The 17,098-nt window shown below is 36.3% G+C and overlaps 2 long non-coding RNA genes across 2 annotated transcripts in view; both read right to left on the reverse strand.

Annotated features, from left to right (window-relative positions):
- Window positions 1-17,098, reverse strand: part of LOC135435636 (uncharacterized) — a 54,117-nt gene that overhangs the window by 30,731 nt on the left and 6,288 nt on the right. The window lies entirely within an intron of this gene.
- Window positions 4,892-5,733, reverse strand: LOC135435658 (uncharacterized). Its single transcript, XR_010437405.1, has 3 exons — window positions 5,531-5,733; window positions 5,226-5,405; window positions 4,892-5,059 (listed from the first exon to the last, which is right to left on the reverse strand). It is a non-coding gene; the product is annotated as an uncharacterized LOC135435658 (long non-coding RNA).

Genomic DNA, 17,098 nt, shown 5'->3' on the forward strand with positions numbered 1-17,098 from the left:
GATATTTATAAGTGCGAATCCTTCTTTTCGCATTCATGACACCTGCCTGGCAGCTGACAATTCCTTTGTCCAAGGATGTGACAGTCTGTTGCGAATTGAAATTGTTCGTGAGCACAAATAAGAATGTCCAATGCCGAATACTCGTTGAATATGCAAACTCCCAACATGCGAGCATATGATTAAAGAGTCCTAAGTAGAAGGCAGCCGTGTGAATACTTCTCGTATTCCCCAAAGTGTCCAACGACCGGTATTGAATATCACGTACGAGACGAGGGCAAATGTTGGTGCCGTGTCGCACTCGTTCTAAACAAATTTGACAATAAAAAATAATAATCCTGAATGCTGGGCAAAGAGACGCCTTTCCCCGTATATATACACTTGCACAAATTCCCAAGTCTGCAATTTGGTGGAGCAACTTGTCTACTTTGCAAATGGAGTCGAAGCGAAACCAATTTCATCAATAAAAAATATTTGTCTACCTGGCAACACGTGTAGGAAAGGACACAGTTTGCTATTTTTTGCTATTTTTCTATACCCTGTAATCATGAAATGAACACGGCGGGTATGATAGAATAACGAACATGTCTGGAACAGCATCAGGGACTACTTTATTGAAAATTCCATTTTGTTAAAAGTAAATCTATTTTATTTGCATATATCTTATGTTCTATTTTCTTTAAGTGGCCCGCAACTTGGTAGTATAAAATATTCCTAGCATTCAGTTAAAACACACTCAAAAAAAAATACTTTTTACTTAACAAAATGTACTTTAAAAAAACTTAAACTTCAAAAAATTATACTTCAATGTGCTTAAGATTTCCTTTGCTATTTTTGATAGATTGCCAGCAGACGTATTCGTGAACAAGTTGAAAAAAGGAGCAGATATAATTTTCATATATAAACTTAATTTCCTTGTAATATCAATCATTTTTTTAAATATACCGAAAAGTGTACGGAAATGTCAATTTTAGAAAAGATCTGGCAACGCAAATGTGGTCAAAGTCAGCACAATAAATGCGGAAAGATAAAATATAATATAAATAAATATAAAATTGTGCTGGTTTAAACTACATGAGAAAGAGAACAGACGAAACCACAGGGTATTTCGTAGTCAATCACTCACGACTCACTCAAGACTCTAAAAAATTCTTATATGTACATTAGTAGGAAAGAGTATGGCAGAGCTCAAAGCAAGCCACAGGGTATTTCGTAGTCGATCACTCACGACTCAAGCATTTGTACTTCTTATTCATATGCTTGGCAAATGACAATTTCAGTTTTATCGAATCGAGCCAAATGGAAGCGAACCGTCTGCACAGTGGAAAACTCTTGCGCTGTGAACTCATGAAAATGCTTGAACCAGCAGCATTTGGTAGGTTTGATAGATTTATGCATATGTCATCGAGAATTAGAGACTTGGCGCAACTCATTACCCGCAATTACCGCAGCAGCAGTAAAAATTGATTGTAAGTTGGGTAGCCAAGCCGAGCCAAGCAAATCGAACGTTTAATTTATGCAATGATCGATAACATCCTGCGATTTAATGAACAAACGCTTGCCGAACTGCGAAAGCAAAGCCCAAAGAGTCGTTGACCGGGCGTAGGTGATCATAAAACGTTATATGATCAATCAATCTTAAATGATCCCAAGTCACAAATTGACCGCGGAGAAATCAGCAACTTCCGTCCAAGTTCTCTGTTTGCCTTTGCTTGCTTGATTCAGCGAACCTCACACAGAATCCACATAGAAGATCTACAAGATCTAAATAGTTGGATCGTAACTATGTTTTACGAACTATAAAACAAAAAGCCTTAAGTAATGCCGTTGCTATGCGGGCTCTTTGAAAGAATTAAGCGCAATTAGCGAAGGTACTTGGAGTTGGGATTGGGGTTGGGGTTGGGCTTAGCCGGGGCAGGATCAGCGATCGATGCGGAACCTCAACACGCAACATGCATGATTTAGGGTCCGCCTCATGTTTTTAAAGTCATTGTCAAAGATCGTGTAATGGGCGCAACATCTGCACCATTATACGGCCATACATCGCGTTCTTAATGCGAATTTATTGCCGCCATCATTATGGCGCCCAGACATGAAGATCATTCGAAGAGATGACTCAAGACTTTTCAACAACTTTGCACCCTTTTTGGTATTAAATTCTGCTGGCACACCGATCCGAGCGTAGCTGAAGATAAGACAATGGATCTTAATTAAATTTTATTGTGGAAATAAGTGTTAATAATCCTAAATTGTCGTGCAAGGTATGTGCGAGTGTAATAAGCATTATAACAGCCATCAGATCCGTATGAGTAGCATGAAGTTCAAATGCCGAGAGTTTAATTCAACCCGTTCTTTGTTTAACAAGGCAAAATGAACACCGAAAACTACTCGAAAAATGTGTGAAATTATTATTTTTAAATATTCATTGGATTTGGATCAAAACTTTCCTTTAATATTTTTATCAATATTACTATTATTATTATTATAATTACAATTGTTACTACTTATTATAATAATTATTTGTTTGGCTGGCTCGAGGTCCGCGGATTTTATTCAAGACAAAAATTAAAAAACGCACATTTTTTAGTTCAGCCAAACAAATAATTATAAAACGAAAAGGTCGCCAAATCAAGCAATAATTATTCATATTTTTTTATCTTGAAAATAACTTAGTTTAAATATAAATATTTCAAACATTTCATGTGCACTAAAATAAATGTTTGAAAATTATATGACTTAATTCCTTTAATAATTTGTTAGACATATTTAATTGTTTATATATATTTTTTTTTATAATTAATGTTAATTTTGGCGACCTTTTCACTTTTTTTTTATCGAGGTCCAGCTAAATAAATATTTATAATTTTTAAATTTTGTATATTTGTATATATTACAAATTTTAAAACATTATCTAATTTTTCGAAGAATATAAAATAGTTCGTTAGTCAACACACTGCGCCAGCCAGTGTTGTGCAACTGCGAACAGGTATAATGCATCCCGTTCAATCATAAAAGTTCAAAAATATTTAAAAATCCAAAAATCCAAAATCTAAACAATTTGTTGAATATAAACCTAAATAATGCTACATATTTTCGGTAAGTAAATTCTTTCTACCAATCTATATATTTTTTCCATAGAAATCAGTTAAGGATATTGTGACCTGTGTGAGAAGTCAATGGAACTACTATTTATTTATGATTACGATTTGCAACATTATCCAAGCTCTTGACCGTTGCACAATGCTGAATGTTTGTCAAGCATATCCTTGCTAGTTTTTATTGTGCCGTGGACATGGCGGAAGCGTCGCAGTTGTGACATATTCCAGGCACTTAATGACAATTGCATTTTTATTACACAAACAGTCGACGAAATGTTTGTTAATGGTCCACGCATAAAGGCATCATGACCTCCATGGCAATCAGCTGCAGCTTAAATTGATTTCACTCCCATCTATGCGTATCTGTGTATCTTTGTATCTATGTATCTGGGTGTCTGTAAATGTTGTTACAGTGCATGCGCTGCACCTGCTGACAATTTCAAGTGCATGCCAAAGAAAGAACAACACGCACAACTGGGGAGATTTGTAATGTGCCTCAGCTACTGACCCTGCCTCTGTCCCTTCCCCTGCCCCGGCCGAAGCCACCCTCCTGCTAACCACATCGAACCGCAATAGTAATTTACGGATGCGCAACATCAGGCAGCTTCCCAAACTAATCGCACGCCCAGCGGGCAAACACAGACGAAGAAGTGTCAACGACTCGCGGTGGTTGTTGTTGTTGTTGTTGTTTTTGTTGCCCGGGTAGTTCAGTTGCCAATTGCACGTCTCAATTGTTGCAATACTGTTGCCAATACAATACGGATGCGGATGCGGAGTCCTGCTGCGTGATTACACAAGAACAAAGTGGCACTGGCTGTGCCCGGTTCCAGTTCCAAATGCCAAACAAACAAACGCCATGCATACGCACCCCTGCGACCCGGCAATCCCTCTGGACTAATTCAAGTGTAACCCCTTGTTATATCCTGCTGCACCCCGCACGCCTCGAGCCGCCGCCAGCGAAAAGCACAACGCCCAAAAATTGAGCAGTTAAATATTTTGGTGTCATAAGTCGGCATTACGCATCCTTTTCACCCCACGTCCTTGGCGAACGCCTTGGCTCTGAATCAGATGAGGTCGAGTGGAAATTGATTTAAAGCCCGCAATGTTTATCCATTATTACAGCAGACTTATGATTGTTTTTAAAAATTAAAATAACCTTACCGGACTGTACAACATTCAAATTGTTTACACTATACTACACTTACTATACTATACTATTCTATACTATACTATAATATACTATATTATGCTATATTATACTGTACTATCCTATACTTTCCTATACTATACTATACTATACTTTACTATACTATCCTATATTATACCATACTATACTATACTTTACTATATTATCCGATACTATACCATACTATACTATACCATACTATACCATACCATACTATATTATACTATTCTATACTATACTATACTGTACCATGCTATACTATACTATAATATACTTTTCTAAATTATTTATTTTACTGTTTAATTTTTGTGAGTAGATGAAAATAGATATTTATAGCTGAAGTCCTCTTTGAAGGATTAAGTTTTAGTAATTAAAAGAAACTCTTCCTGAAGCTATCTCTGGTTGATACGAGCATATTCCTAAATATACCAAATATATTTCCCATCCGCGAAAAACTGTCAACTACAAAGCCTAGGCGGAATATAAAATTGAGAAATGGAATCGCAAAATGTTGTTTGGACTCCAAATATATATGTGGCTATTAAATTTACATAATTCATTTAATCATCTTAAATCACGCATCATTATAAGTTTTTAATTTTCAGTACTCCTAAGGATACTCGCCAGGTCTTATGTGTATCATTAGGCTAAGTCTGGCGCTATATATTTCGGCTTTAATTAAAAAAGTGAATTAATTTCGTATTCGTGATTTATTTGTCTCTTGATTTGCGTCTGGAGCCCGATGAGTTATTGCCGCAAATCACGTAGTAGGTAAAAGCTGCAGGCAGACAAAACTATGAATAAAAGACGATAGGACGGAGGAGGAGGAGGACAAGGACGAGCACTGCTGCTGCTGCTGCGAACCTGTTTATTAGTCCTCTAATGCACAATAATGCTTAGTGCCAAGGGTAGAAAATTACTCGGCTCCTCGGGGGAATACTTACCAGGCTGGCAGCCAAATGTGACCTTTGTGCCATGGTCGGAGTTACAGCCGCAGCCTACGCTCTGATATTGAATTACGGGGCACGTCTCGACTTTCAGTACACAATGGCCCCTGGACCAGACCAGACCAGGCCAGATCCTGCCAGCCATTGAAGTTAATTTGTGCCTCGACACTGGAATTGCTGCTGACATTTTTACATAAAGCGTAGCGCATAAATCACATTTGCCCATTGCCACCAAGCAATCTGAGTTTTCGGTTCTATTCGTAAGCCTCACACTCGATTCGCACTCGATGGCACCCACTTACATTTTGATTTAGTTCGGTTTCTGATTGAAAGTGTTGAAATATGAAACACCCAATGAGATTATGAACTAGTCTTCTCATATTAGCACAAATGGCCACAATTTGCAACCAACTGCAAACACAATCCTTGGCTTCTAAAGCCGCATTGAATTACAAATGACATTTGCGGCGTGCGCAGTTGGCTAATTGACAAGGCAGGCAGCATGGTTATATACATAAAGAAATTTATAAAATATTTAAAATTTTAACTGGTTTTTTTGTCAGCTTCCTTCCCTATCTCCCTTTCAAAGTTTTAACTTGTTGAGAATTGCAAGCGAAGAGAATTCGTCAAGAAACGAATAGAAATAAAAGCACTTAAATCGTTTGTTTTTCAATATATTTATCGGGTACTTTAAGGGATTTGCTATACTATATATGTAGTAGAAGTCGGTAGAAGTCGATTCAAAGATTTTTTGGGCGATGCATAGCTTTTTGAAAAATATGTACGCATGTTTGTTTTGTATATATGCAAAAATGCGTGCATGAGTAAATGTATGAATACAAGCACGGATACATACATACGTAAATACATACATACATACATACATACATGCATACATACATACATACATACATACATACATACATACATACATACATACATACATACATACATACATACATACATACATACATACATACATACATACATACATACATACATGCATACATACATACATACATATGTACATACATACATACATACATACATACATACATACATACATACATACATACATACATACGTACATACATGCATACATACATACATACATATGTACATACATACATACATACATACATACATACATACATACATACATACATACATACATACATACATACATACATACATACATACATACATACATACATACATACATACATACATACATACATACATACATACATACATACATACATACATACATACATACATACATACATACATACATACATACATACATACATACATACATACATACATACATACATACATACATACATACATACATACATACATACATACATACATACATACATACATACATACATACATACATACATACATACATACATACATACATACATACATACATACATACATACATACAAACATACAAACATACAAACATACAAACATACAAACATACATACATACAAACATACAAACATACATACAAACATACATACATACATACATACATACATGCATACATACATACCCGCTCCACATCCTCCCGCTCCACATCCTCCTGCTCCACCGCCTCAAGTTGCTCCTCCACCGGCCGTTGAAGCCAACGTTCCCTGCCTTGTTGAATTTCAGAAGGGCCTACTTAAATTGTTGAGAATCGAGGAGAAGAGCATTTAATAATGCGTTTATTTTAAATTTGCAGCGCAGTGCTATCAAACTTAGACTGTGTTAGTCTGAAGATAACATTCATGTGTACGTACGTACATACACATACATACATGCATTCGTACATACACACATACACACATACATACATATACACTTCCACATACATGCACACATACTCCACAATTAAGAACATTTTGACGCTATTTCTCAACTTAACCCAAGACTAACATGTTTTATATAATATTAGAATAATCTGAAATTTGGTGAGACATCTTGATAAACAAAAATTTCGATCTTCAACTGTTTGATCCCTTATATAGATCCTACATAGTCGATTAATCCTTTTGGTAAAAGTGCATAATACAGCTTGTCATTGGGGTTAATATATCTTAAGAAGTTACATTGTATATATTACAGAAACGGTAGTTTATGTCAATGATTTCTTTTTTTTGACAGCTATAATTTAAATTGTATAAGAATTTTTAAATTTTTTATAAATATGCTTTATAAGGTCGCAGATGTCTCCCTTAAATTACGTGACAAAATTGTCTTACCCCCTGCAAGTGCACAATGACTGAAATTTGATATTATTTTCATGGTTCAGAAGTTCATTTAAATTAAATTTAAATTATAAAATATAATATTTTTTTATTTTAATTTCAATACGAGCGAATGCCGAAGCAACATGCTGCATAGCACTTCCCGCCCAAGCGACCGTATAACGTATGACACAGGGAATAAAGACTAAGTATTTGGGCCAAGACTATATACTAGCTAAATAGTTTAGAATAGAAGAATTTATTCGAGGAAGAGAAGACTCCGAGGAGAATGCTCTTGTTGTATGCAATACTAGTTAATGGTTAATTCAAGACATAGTTTGTTGGACAAATCAAGCTCTCACGATCAACAGAAATCTTTTTCATTAACAATCCAAATATTACAAACTTTTGACTGAGCACAAAATTAATGTAATATTTTTCATGTTAACTTAAACAATGTCAAGTAGTTTTGCAGTACCTGCCATATTTATTTTGATTTAGAATCTATCTCTATATAAATGTTTCCCACATGACGCGGCATAGTTAGCAAACCTATATCCGCATTTGAATGAAGAAATCTCGTTAATTTGGACGGGTCGAACGAACAAGTGCCTTCCATTAACGGCGTTACGCCGGCCAGAAATCAAACAAAGTCATAAAAATTTGACACTCGAAAAGCTTCCCACAATCCGCACGCGTCAAGTGGAAGTCGCCGTTCAGGTTCAAGCCCGCGTGCCCCGGCTACCCGGCTACTCGGGCATATGCAATCGGATATTGGTGCAACCAGTTGCCACTCTGGTGGTGGCTGGTGCCGGAAAAAGGGGCGCGACAAGTTGCCAGCGTGTTGCATGGTGGGGTGGTGCGCTGATAACCGGATGATGATTGCGATGGAAATGGATTGCGACTGGCATGGGAATGGCCAGAGCCGGGGCTAATCAGAGTGCGTCGACGGCGCACGTGGCGCAGCAAAAAGGCAAATGGAGTTGGCGAAGATTCCCATGAAATGATTGCAAAGATTTTTTTTTTTAAAAGTATGTTTATGATTAGTTATTATATATGCGAGCAAGTGCAGCGCCGGAGTCTGGCTAAATGCCGATGAGATTTGTTGAGCATACGCACGGGGATTTGCCTGGCCGTATTGGCCAGGACATGCGATGTCCTTTGTATCATCCTGTCATCCCCCGCTTTGCCGCACAATTAAATATAAACTTGAATGTGTTTTTGCACTAAGTGAATTTGCTGTCATAATTTGCTAAAATTTAATTAAAACTATTAAGGAAACGAACATTTGCGGCTGCCAAACTTTAAATGCCAAACTCGTCCGACAATTGCCAAAAACTTTTTACATAATTGCTTTAAATTAGTTGTTACTGTCCGTGCCGGATACGCCCCCGTATCCGGGTTCTGTGTGCCTGGCTAACCGCAAGCTAAACAAATGTTAAGTGCCCCGTGCCACCGGGCAGAGCAGCAGACGAGAAGTTGTCAACCGAAAACAAACCATTAAGTGGGTCCAAAACACTCTTCGGTTTTCCAGAGCTCCTTAAATTAGCGTCCGGGCTGGAGGCTTACTGCCAAATCTCATGTCATATTGTCTCGTGTTTATGGTCCACACCAATTGTAAAGCCCAACTGTGCAGCAGATTCTGTCCAAGCAACCCTTAAACGCACTTATATACCCTCACCCAGGACACAACTATTAACAACTGGGGAAAACTTATGGGCGTAGAACGTTTCTCAAGTCTCAGTTAAAACGCTGAGGAAGTCTTTCCTACATTTTTCTATTGTAAATATTAAAATATTATGATATATGGTGATATATGATTTTGATCCATAATTCCACAAACTTCGTACCTTTTTAAAAATTAATAATAAATAATATGTTTTTACTAAAGCATCTGTATCGACTGACTCGCATTCCGAAGGCCATAGATTCCAGGATATTCCTTGACTTACGAAAATAATAATAGGTATTATCTGATGGGGAAGCAAAGCAACTAAACGTGTGCTCTTTATAACTAGTTTTCTGTACTTGCTAAACCTGCAGTAAGTATTTATTATCTGTGCCAACAGTTTTTAATTGCACATAATTTAAAGAAAATACTTGTCAAGATCAATGAGACATGCTGAGGCCAACTCTTGCAACTTTCATGCGAGTCATGACAGCCGTTTAAAGAGGCGCTCAGGTGTATAACTAATCCAAGTTGAAATCAATGTTAAATAAATTATGCTCAACTATTTAGCAATAAATTAATCTTCATAAATCACAAATCAACAACGTCGACAACTCGCTTCAGGCTGGGAGGCGAACACCTTGGAGAGCGCCCCATAACACTGCACTACATTAAATTAGAAACGAGCCGTCCTCAAGATTCCGTATAATGACAAAAGCAATTAATTTTGTGCCATCCACAAATGCCAGCCACGACGAGCGCAAGGTGTGTGTGCGTAAAGGGGTTAAACATACCCCTTAACACCCCCCCCCCTCCACCCTTCACCATTTTCCCACCTGATTACGTTCACAAATCGCTACAGAGGCACACCCATGCAGGGCGGCCATATCAATGCCATGTCCTCCATGCCCAAACCCCGTATATGCGCTCCCAACACACAATCAAAATTCCAGAGCACGGCTACGACCAGGTTGGCGCGTTGTACTTGGTCTGTAAGCTCCAGGAAGCGCTCCCCAGGCTTTGCAATTAATTATGCGAATCTGACGAATCTTCCTAAGCGAACAACTCTTCGACTCACCTCACACTCACACACACACACTGGTACACACACACACACACAACTGTTTGCTGTCAACTGCTCTGGCATCATGATTTACATGGAAGTTCAGGGAAGCGAAAATTTTGGGCTGAGCTGCGAGAGAGTTGAAATGTGCTTCAGCTTTGGGGTTTCGATGTGGTGCGGCTTTTGGATGGAGGGTAAATGCAAATTTAAAGGCGTGAATAAGCCAAGGCAGACTCTAATTGTAGACAACCCCCGTAATTATCCGCAATGGAAATGCCATTAATGGCATTAAGGGATTCAGATCCATTTTTAAATAGCCTAGCCTAAGGTTACATAGATTCTTTTGCAAAGCCTATCAAAATGCTCAATAATATTTCTGGAAAACAAAAATCGGATAAAATTTTATCACACATATATACATACAGCCAGTTTAGGGCCAGGGAATCAGGAAGATGGCAATTGAAAATCGTTGTAAATTAGTTTAAATAACACAATACAATTATTCAATAAGAAAACACAATGTTTTCCAATAAAATCAGCAATATTGGCTTCTGATTCGTAGATAAATAACCAAATAAACAAATTGCATGGCTACAAATCTGTTAACTCGACTGTGTAATACCCTGTAGATCGTTATATATTACAGAGCTACATATAAGTAGAACTTTTATTTTATTATATTATAAAAAACCAGATCTTCAACTATATATAAAGATTATTAATATAAATATTATTATTACTTCTACTATTAATTAAAGCTCAAGACTCTACTTCAGGATTTCTTTTCTGACTCAGTCAAAGGTTTTAGTCATCTATGCTAAACTTTTCTGGTAGAATAATCATTAAACGATCAATTATCTAAGCCGAATAGAAGGAAAACACGCTTAAAGCTCACAACATAAGATAAACATCTCATCTTTCTCAATATACTTAGTTCTTCAGATTCTATCTTTAAACTTTACTGGCAAACTTTAAGGCGAATAGCTTAAAGCTTAATTAAAGCTCTTTAAAAGCTCAGCAGGTTTACAGTTTTCTTTTACTTATATTCTTAACCATTGAAATTCCTAAAATTTAAAAAATTAGAAAAACTGACTCTCATTAAAGCTCACTTAAAGCTAAAAGCTCGACTATAATTAAAATAGTTTTCATAAATCCTTGACTAAGCGAATATTCCCATTGTGCTCTTTGTTAGAGGGTAAAACAACTTAAGATTTTGCAATATTCACTGCTGCAAATTGTGGTCAACCTTAGGGAACGTATATCCTACGAGACAGTCCGATGTAATTGAAACAAGGTTGTCAACTCTTGTAAATAACTGCATTTGTTTGCAACATGTTTATGTGTGTGCATCTTGGGGCCGAGTCCGAGGTAAACCAGACATGCATCTAGGTAGAGCTCACGGACTAGCTGAGGGGCAGAGCAAATGCAAATTGATTTTGCATACGACTTGTCTAAGTAGTCTTAGCAAATTGAAAGCAAAACATTAAGAATTATGTCGAAATGGATTGCATTTAGCCCGCAGACGACGGCAACAAGACGTGAAGGGGCATTTGGCATTTGGGGCCATGTGTACGACACTTACATAGTACATGGCAATTGAAATTAAAATGGAAAACTCGCAGTCGGAATTGTTATGGGAAATTGCTGCTCAATTCTACACAACGTTCATTGTTGTTGTTGTTGGCCGTACACAGATTTCCAATTGTAAGCACAAATATCCATCAATTGCACTTTATTGTGTGTAAAATATGAAATGCGGCCCCATCTTTCGTTCCCTTTTCAGACATAAATCGAAAGTCACTTCAAAGTGGGCTCCTCTGCGGCGACAGAGCCGAATTACTGGCTAAATTTACGCACCTGCAAAACTTTTAATTGAAAAACCAGAAACGCCTGCCAGACCCCACACAACATTCCATTCCATCAGCCTTACCCTAACTCGACTTTTTCGTCCTACCATACCTGGCATTTAATTTGCGAAGCACAATTTCTTAAATAATTTTGCCAAAGAACAATGTTCATTCCAAACAGTTTAAGATTGGCCTAAATAAACTTTTTTTACTTTACTAAAATGCTACTTATTTACTTTAACTAAGTTTTAATAGAATTTTAAAAATATGTGATACTTCTTAAATTGTCTTAAAAAATATGTGATATTTCTTTAGCGAGTTTTTACTTTCTTACTCATTCAAAACTTTGAAAATGCGGGTCAAAGATTTTTGGGGCTAGCATTAAGTTTCGTCCTATCGGCCTGAAACGGGACTAACATGGGCGGAAATAGTTGATCCCAACTTTTGGTTCTTAGTTCGATGGAGTTTAAACATATGCTCAAATACCTGTGTTAATTTTAACTTAGGGCAATGCCAGGGAGTACCCGCTAAGTGTATGTATGTATATTTTCTGTCTATTAATAATAATAATAATAATAATAATAATAATAATAACAATAATAATAATAATTATAATAATAATAATAATAATAATAATAATAACAATAATAACAATAATAATAATAATAATAATAATAATAATAATAATAATAATAATAATATTAATAATAATAATAATGAGAATAATAATAATAATAATAATAATAATAATAATAATAATAATAATAATAATAATAATAATTATAATAATAATAATAATAAAAACGTTAAAGTATGCAAATTCTTTCTTATCTCATAATGTTTTATTCATATTTTCAGATATTATTGTAGTAAAAATTAGAAATAAAAATTCTTTAATCTATTTTAACATTATTTTTCAATGATTCAAAGCCTTGTTTTATTTGAAAAAAGTTTTTGAATTAAGGTCTTGTGTAATCGATTATTTTTTCATATTAATATACTCGTATCAATAAATATCTTGTAAGTGTTTATCAAATAGATTGAAGTTCCAAAAAACTATCTTATTACCGTGCCCGATTGCTATCATTTCCCATTACGCTCATCTTTAGGCCCACAGACAATTACGAAATGCTTTTTTACCAGCATAAATGTAACCGGATATCAGAGAGAAGGTAGTTGCAATGTCCTTGCGATGGGAAATGTTGCTTGATTGTTTGCTCGTCTGATGAGTGTCAAACGCCGCGGCGCGCCTTTTCGCAGATTCGGGTCTCACCTTAACGCCTGCTAGGGGTCATTCCCAGGGCCAGGGCACAGATGGAGTGGTGCTGGCTGTGCTGGTGGTTCTGTTGGTGGTGGCAACGTTTTTTATTCATTTAATCAATTAAGTCATCAGCACAATATTTGTATTGTTTCAGTCGGTTCCCTTTCTATGGTGGTTGGTGGGCATCATCATCATCCGGCCCCCTTATTGACTTCCCAATGACAATCGACCGATTGTCACATTATCTTTCAAATTCCCAGCGCCGTTGTTGTTCTTCTTCCTCTTCTTTCAGCCGTTTTTGGGTGCCTTTTTATACGAGAACTTGTGTTAGGGCACGTGTCGGTGTCATATGCTTATGTAAGTCTCTGTTTTTTTTTTCTTGACAGAGCCTTCGGAAATGTCGCCTGTGTGAGCGCTTAATTAAGACGAAATGCCGCTGTTTTATTATTGGTACGGTAAATATTACATAAATTGCCTAATGAAAACACTTAACGACACACGTCACACAAAAAACAATGCGGGAATTCACTTAATATTTACTCAAACTATTCAATTCAAGGGGCGATTTTTATAATTCATAAAGTGCCCCCCCCCCCCCCCCCCACACACACACACACAGACACATACATGCATAATTATTTATATAAGTAGTTACCTATGGCACAGTCGAACTTGAATTTATGACTAAATACAATTTATGTCTGTCGTTTTGGGATAACTTTGTGTTAATTGTGTTAGGAATTAGAGGCAATAATCAGGGTAATATCTTGAAATCAATGAGAATAATATGTTGAATTGGGCTCGATTTATCAGAAATATTTACGAATATATTTATAATTTTTTTTGTTCAAATTTTATTTCTAAATATAATAGTATATTAATAGTATTATTTTTTTTAACACATACTTTTGTATGTTTTATTAACCATTATTGACGGACATATTGATGTGCAACCGAAATATATTGGAAGCAAAATATGAAATAAAATTGTTTTCATTGTTTATCCTAACGAACCTGGACCTCGAGCCAGCCAACAAATATCATTATTGACATTTTTAAGCTAGCTTTTGTACCTTCTCCAGTAAGAGATTCGGACATGTTTGAAATTCGCCATGGATTTTGGACTTATATTTACTTCCTTAAATTGTGGCCTATCTGGTGGTAATTGTCTATTATTGTCTTTAAATATATATATTTGATATAAATATTGTAGGCCTATTTTGAGAAATCTGACTTAAAGCTTATTATTAAAATTGTCTGACGATACCTTGTTGATATGCTAAGTCTTTTCGGAAGCTAATTTCACTTTTCCAAAATGTTCTCAAGATTTAGAAAAATATTTAAAAAAATGCGTATGCTTAAATTTATTAAATTTAGAGATAAAATTGCCGGGAGAATCTTTTTGTTATGTACTCCTTGAAGGATTATGTGCTCAAAACTTATATATAAAAATATTTTTCAAATTTTATTGTAAGTACTTAATAAATGAAAAATTTAATTACACATATTTCAATGAAAGAATGTAAAATGATTCATTAAAAACTGGAAATGTTGTGACCAAGCCAGGCGCAAACCCAAAACCGAGTTTACAATTGTGGAAAACAAGGTTTACGAAGCAAAACTTAAGGCTAGTCATATTTTGAACCACAAAACGAACTGTCGTTAACTTGTATTGAGCTTGTAGCCATGCTTAGAATAATACCATATTTTGAGAAATTGTTAACAGTTTAATTAGATATGCCACTGATTAGGCGATAGCATTCATCTGATTTGGGTTGTAGGAGCATTTCACTGCTGAATAAACAAAATAACGTGTGAGAGTATGATAAGTAGGAAACACCAGTAATAGCAACCACTTTATGGTCCGTCGCATTTCTGGCCACCATAATCAGGCAGCAGTCGCCCAAAGGCAATGCGAACTGGCTCGTATATCATTCGAATGAAAGCAACATATGTCCACAAAGTGGTAGGTACATGCGAAAGGGAGATGTGTGATGTGTGATATTTTGATCAACCAAATGTGTAAAAGTCACTGGTGAGGTCGACGGAACAAATCGAGGGCTCGTTAAATGGAAAACAATTACAAAACTGGCCGTGGCCGAGGCGAGGGTTAAATAGTTATTGGTCACGACATCGGGCATGCGGAATGTGGCTCACGTCTCCTGCTAATATGCGAAATGAAAAGTCGAGTTTTAAATCATTTATCTTGTTTTTCCATTACTCTCGCCTTGATCTGAGTAGAAAACAGGACAACAAAAAATGACAGAGGCACGAGAAGAAATGATGCCGCCAAATGAAATTGGCAAGAGGCGCGCATGTTCTGAATGCCAAATGAGCCAAATGACAGGGACACCGCCAAGCGACATGCGACATGCGACTTGCGACTTGCGACATGCGAGACGGGACACCTTAGCCGGGCAACCCTTTGGCACGCCCTTTTTTTTGGGGGGGGGGGGGGGGGGGGGGGGGGGCGTACTCCTTGGCCCATAAGTATTATTCAAATTGACGCCGCTTTTGAGTGTACTTTTCGCATTTTTTAACTTAAATTGCGGCCATGATTAATTCACACTCTGGGGAACGTCACGAATTGACCAGACCCTTCTCCAGCTAACTCTTCCAAATATTTTTTTTTCACCAACCAAATACTTAACTTTTTTGAGACCCTCTTGACAAATTGTGCTTGGCACAGGCTGCAAATTAAAAAGACAGAAAAGCTTTGGCAAATTAAAAATAAGTGAAATTAACTGAAATTGGATATTTTTCCGCTTTCAATTTCCTAATTGGAATTTAAAAAATTGTATATTCTTTCATCTGTGCACATCTGAGTTCCGTCGTATATCATTTCGTAGTGCACGTGTCCCAGTCAAAAATTGCATTGATTGATGTTTGCGAATTTTGCAATTGCAAATCAATCACTTTTCGCGAATGTTGAAGTGGAAAATATCACATTCAAACAAATTGTATAAATTTAATAAATTAATATCGCTTGCAGTTAAGAATGTGAAGTCGGAATGGAATCGGGTTTCCTAAATTGTCTAAGAAATATATAAGACAACTTTGAATGAGAAAAAGTTGTATTATTTAAATGAAATTTCCCTCTCATAACATACTAGCATAAATTATTAGACTACTTTAATCTAGGCTAGATAAAACGATAATGTAAGGATATCATCCCTTTTGCAGATATTTTGAAATTACTTTGAAAGCAGAACATTTTGCCTTATACGATCCTAATATTCCACCGATCTTTTCTATAGCAGCTATATGACATGGCACCCATCTAAATCTGGCAACATTATAGGTCAAAATTTTCCGCCCCCATAACTCGGTCGAATCTCATCCGATTTTCACGAGGCTTGGCTCTTTGTTCATGGTTTGGCCTCTTAAGCACTTTGGCATCTAAATCTAACAACTTCATTTTTGGTGAAAATTCATGTACAAATGGTAACCTCAAATATCCTATATAGACACATGTAGGTCAAAATTTCCCATCTCCATAACTTGGTCAAATCTCCTCCGATTTTCACGAGGCTTGGCTCTTTGTTCATGGTTTGGCCTCTTAAGCACTTTGGCATCTAAATCTAACAACTTCATTTTTGGTCATAATTCATGTACAAATGGTACCCTAAAATTCCTATATAGACACATGTAGGTCAAAATTTCCCATCTCCATAACTTGGTCAAATCTCATCCGATTTTCACGAGGTTTGGCTCTTTATTAATGGTTTGGCCTCTAAAACAATTTGGCATCTTAATCTAACAACTTCATTTTTGTTGAAAATTCATGTAC

The sequence above is a fragment of the Drosophila montana genome, unplaced genomic scaffold (assembly GCF_035044405.1).
Source record: "Drosophila montana isolate Dmon_TW-CO22-7 unplaced genomic scaffold, ASM3504440v1 contig_3640_1, whole genome shotgun sequence".
Lineage (NCBI taxonomy): Eukaryota > Metazoa > Arthropoda > Insecta > Diptera > Drosophilidae > Drosophila > Drosophila montana.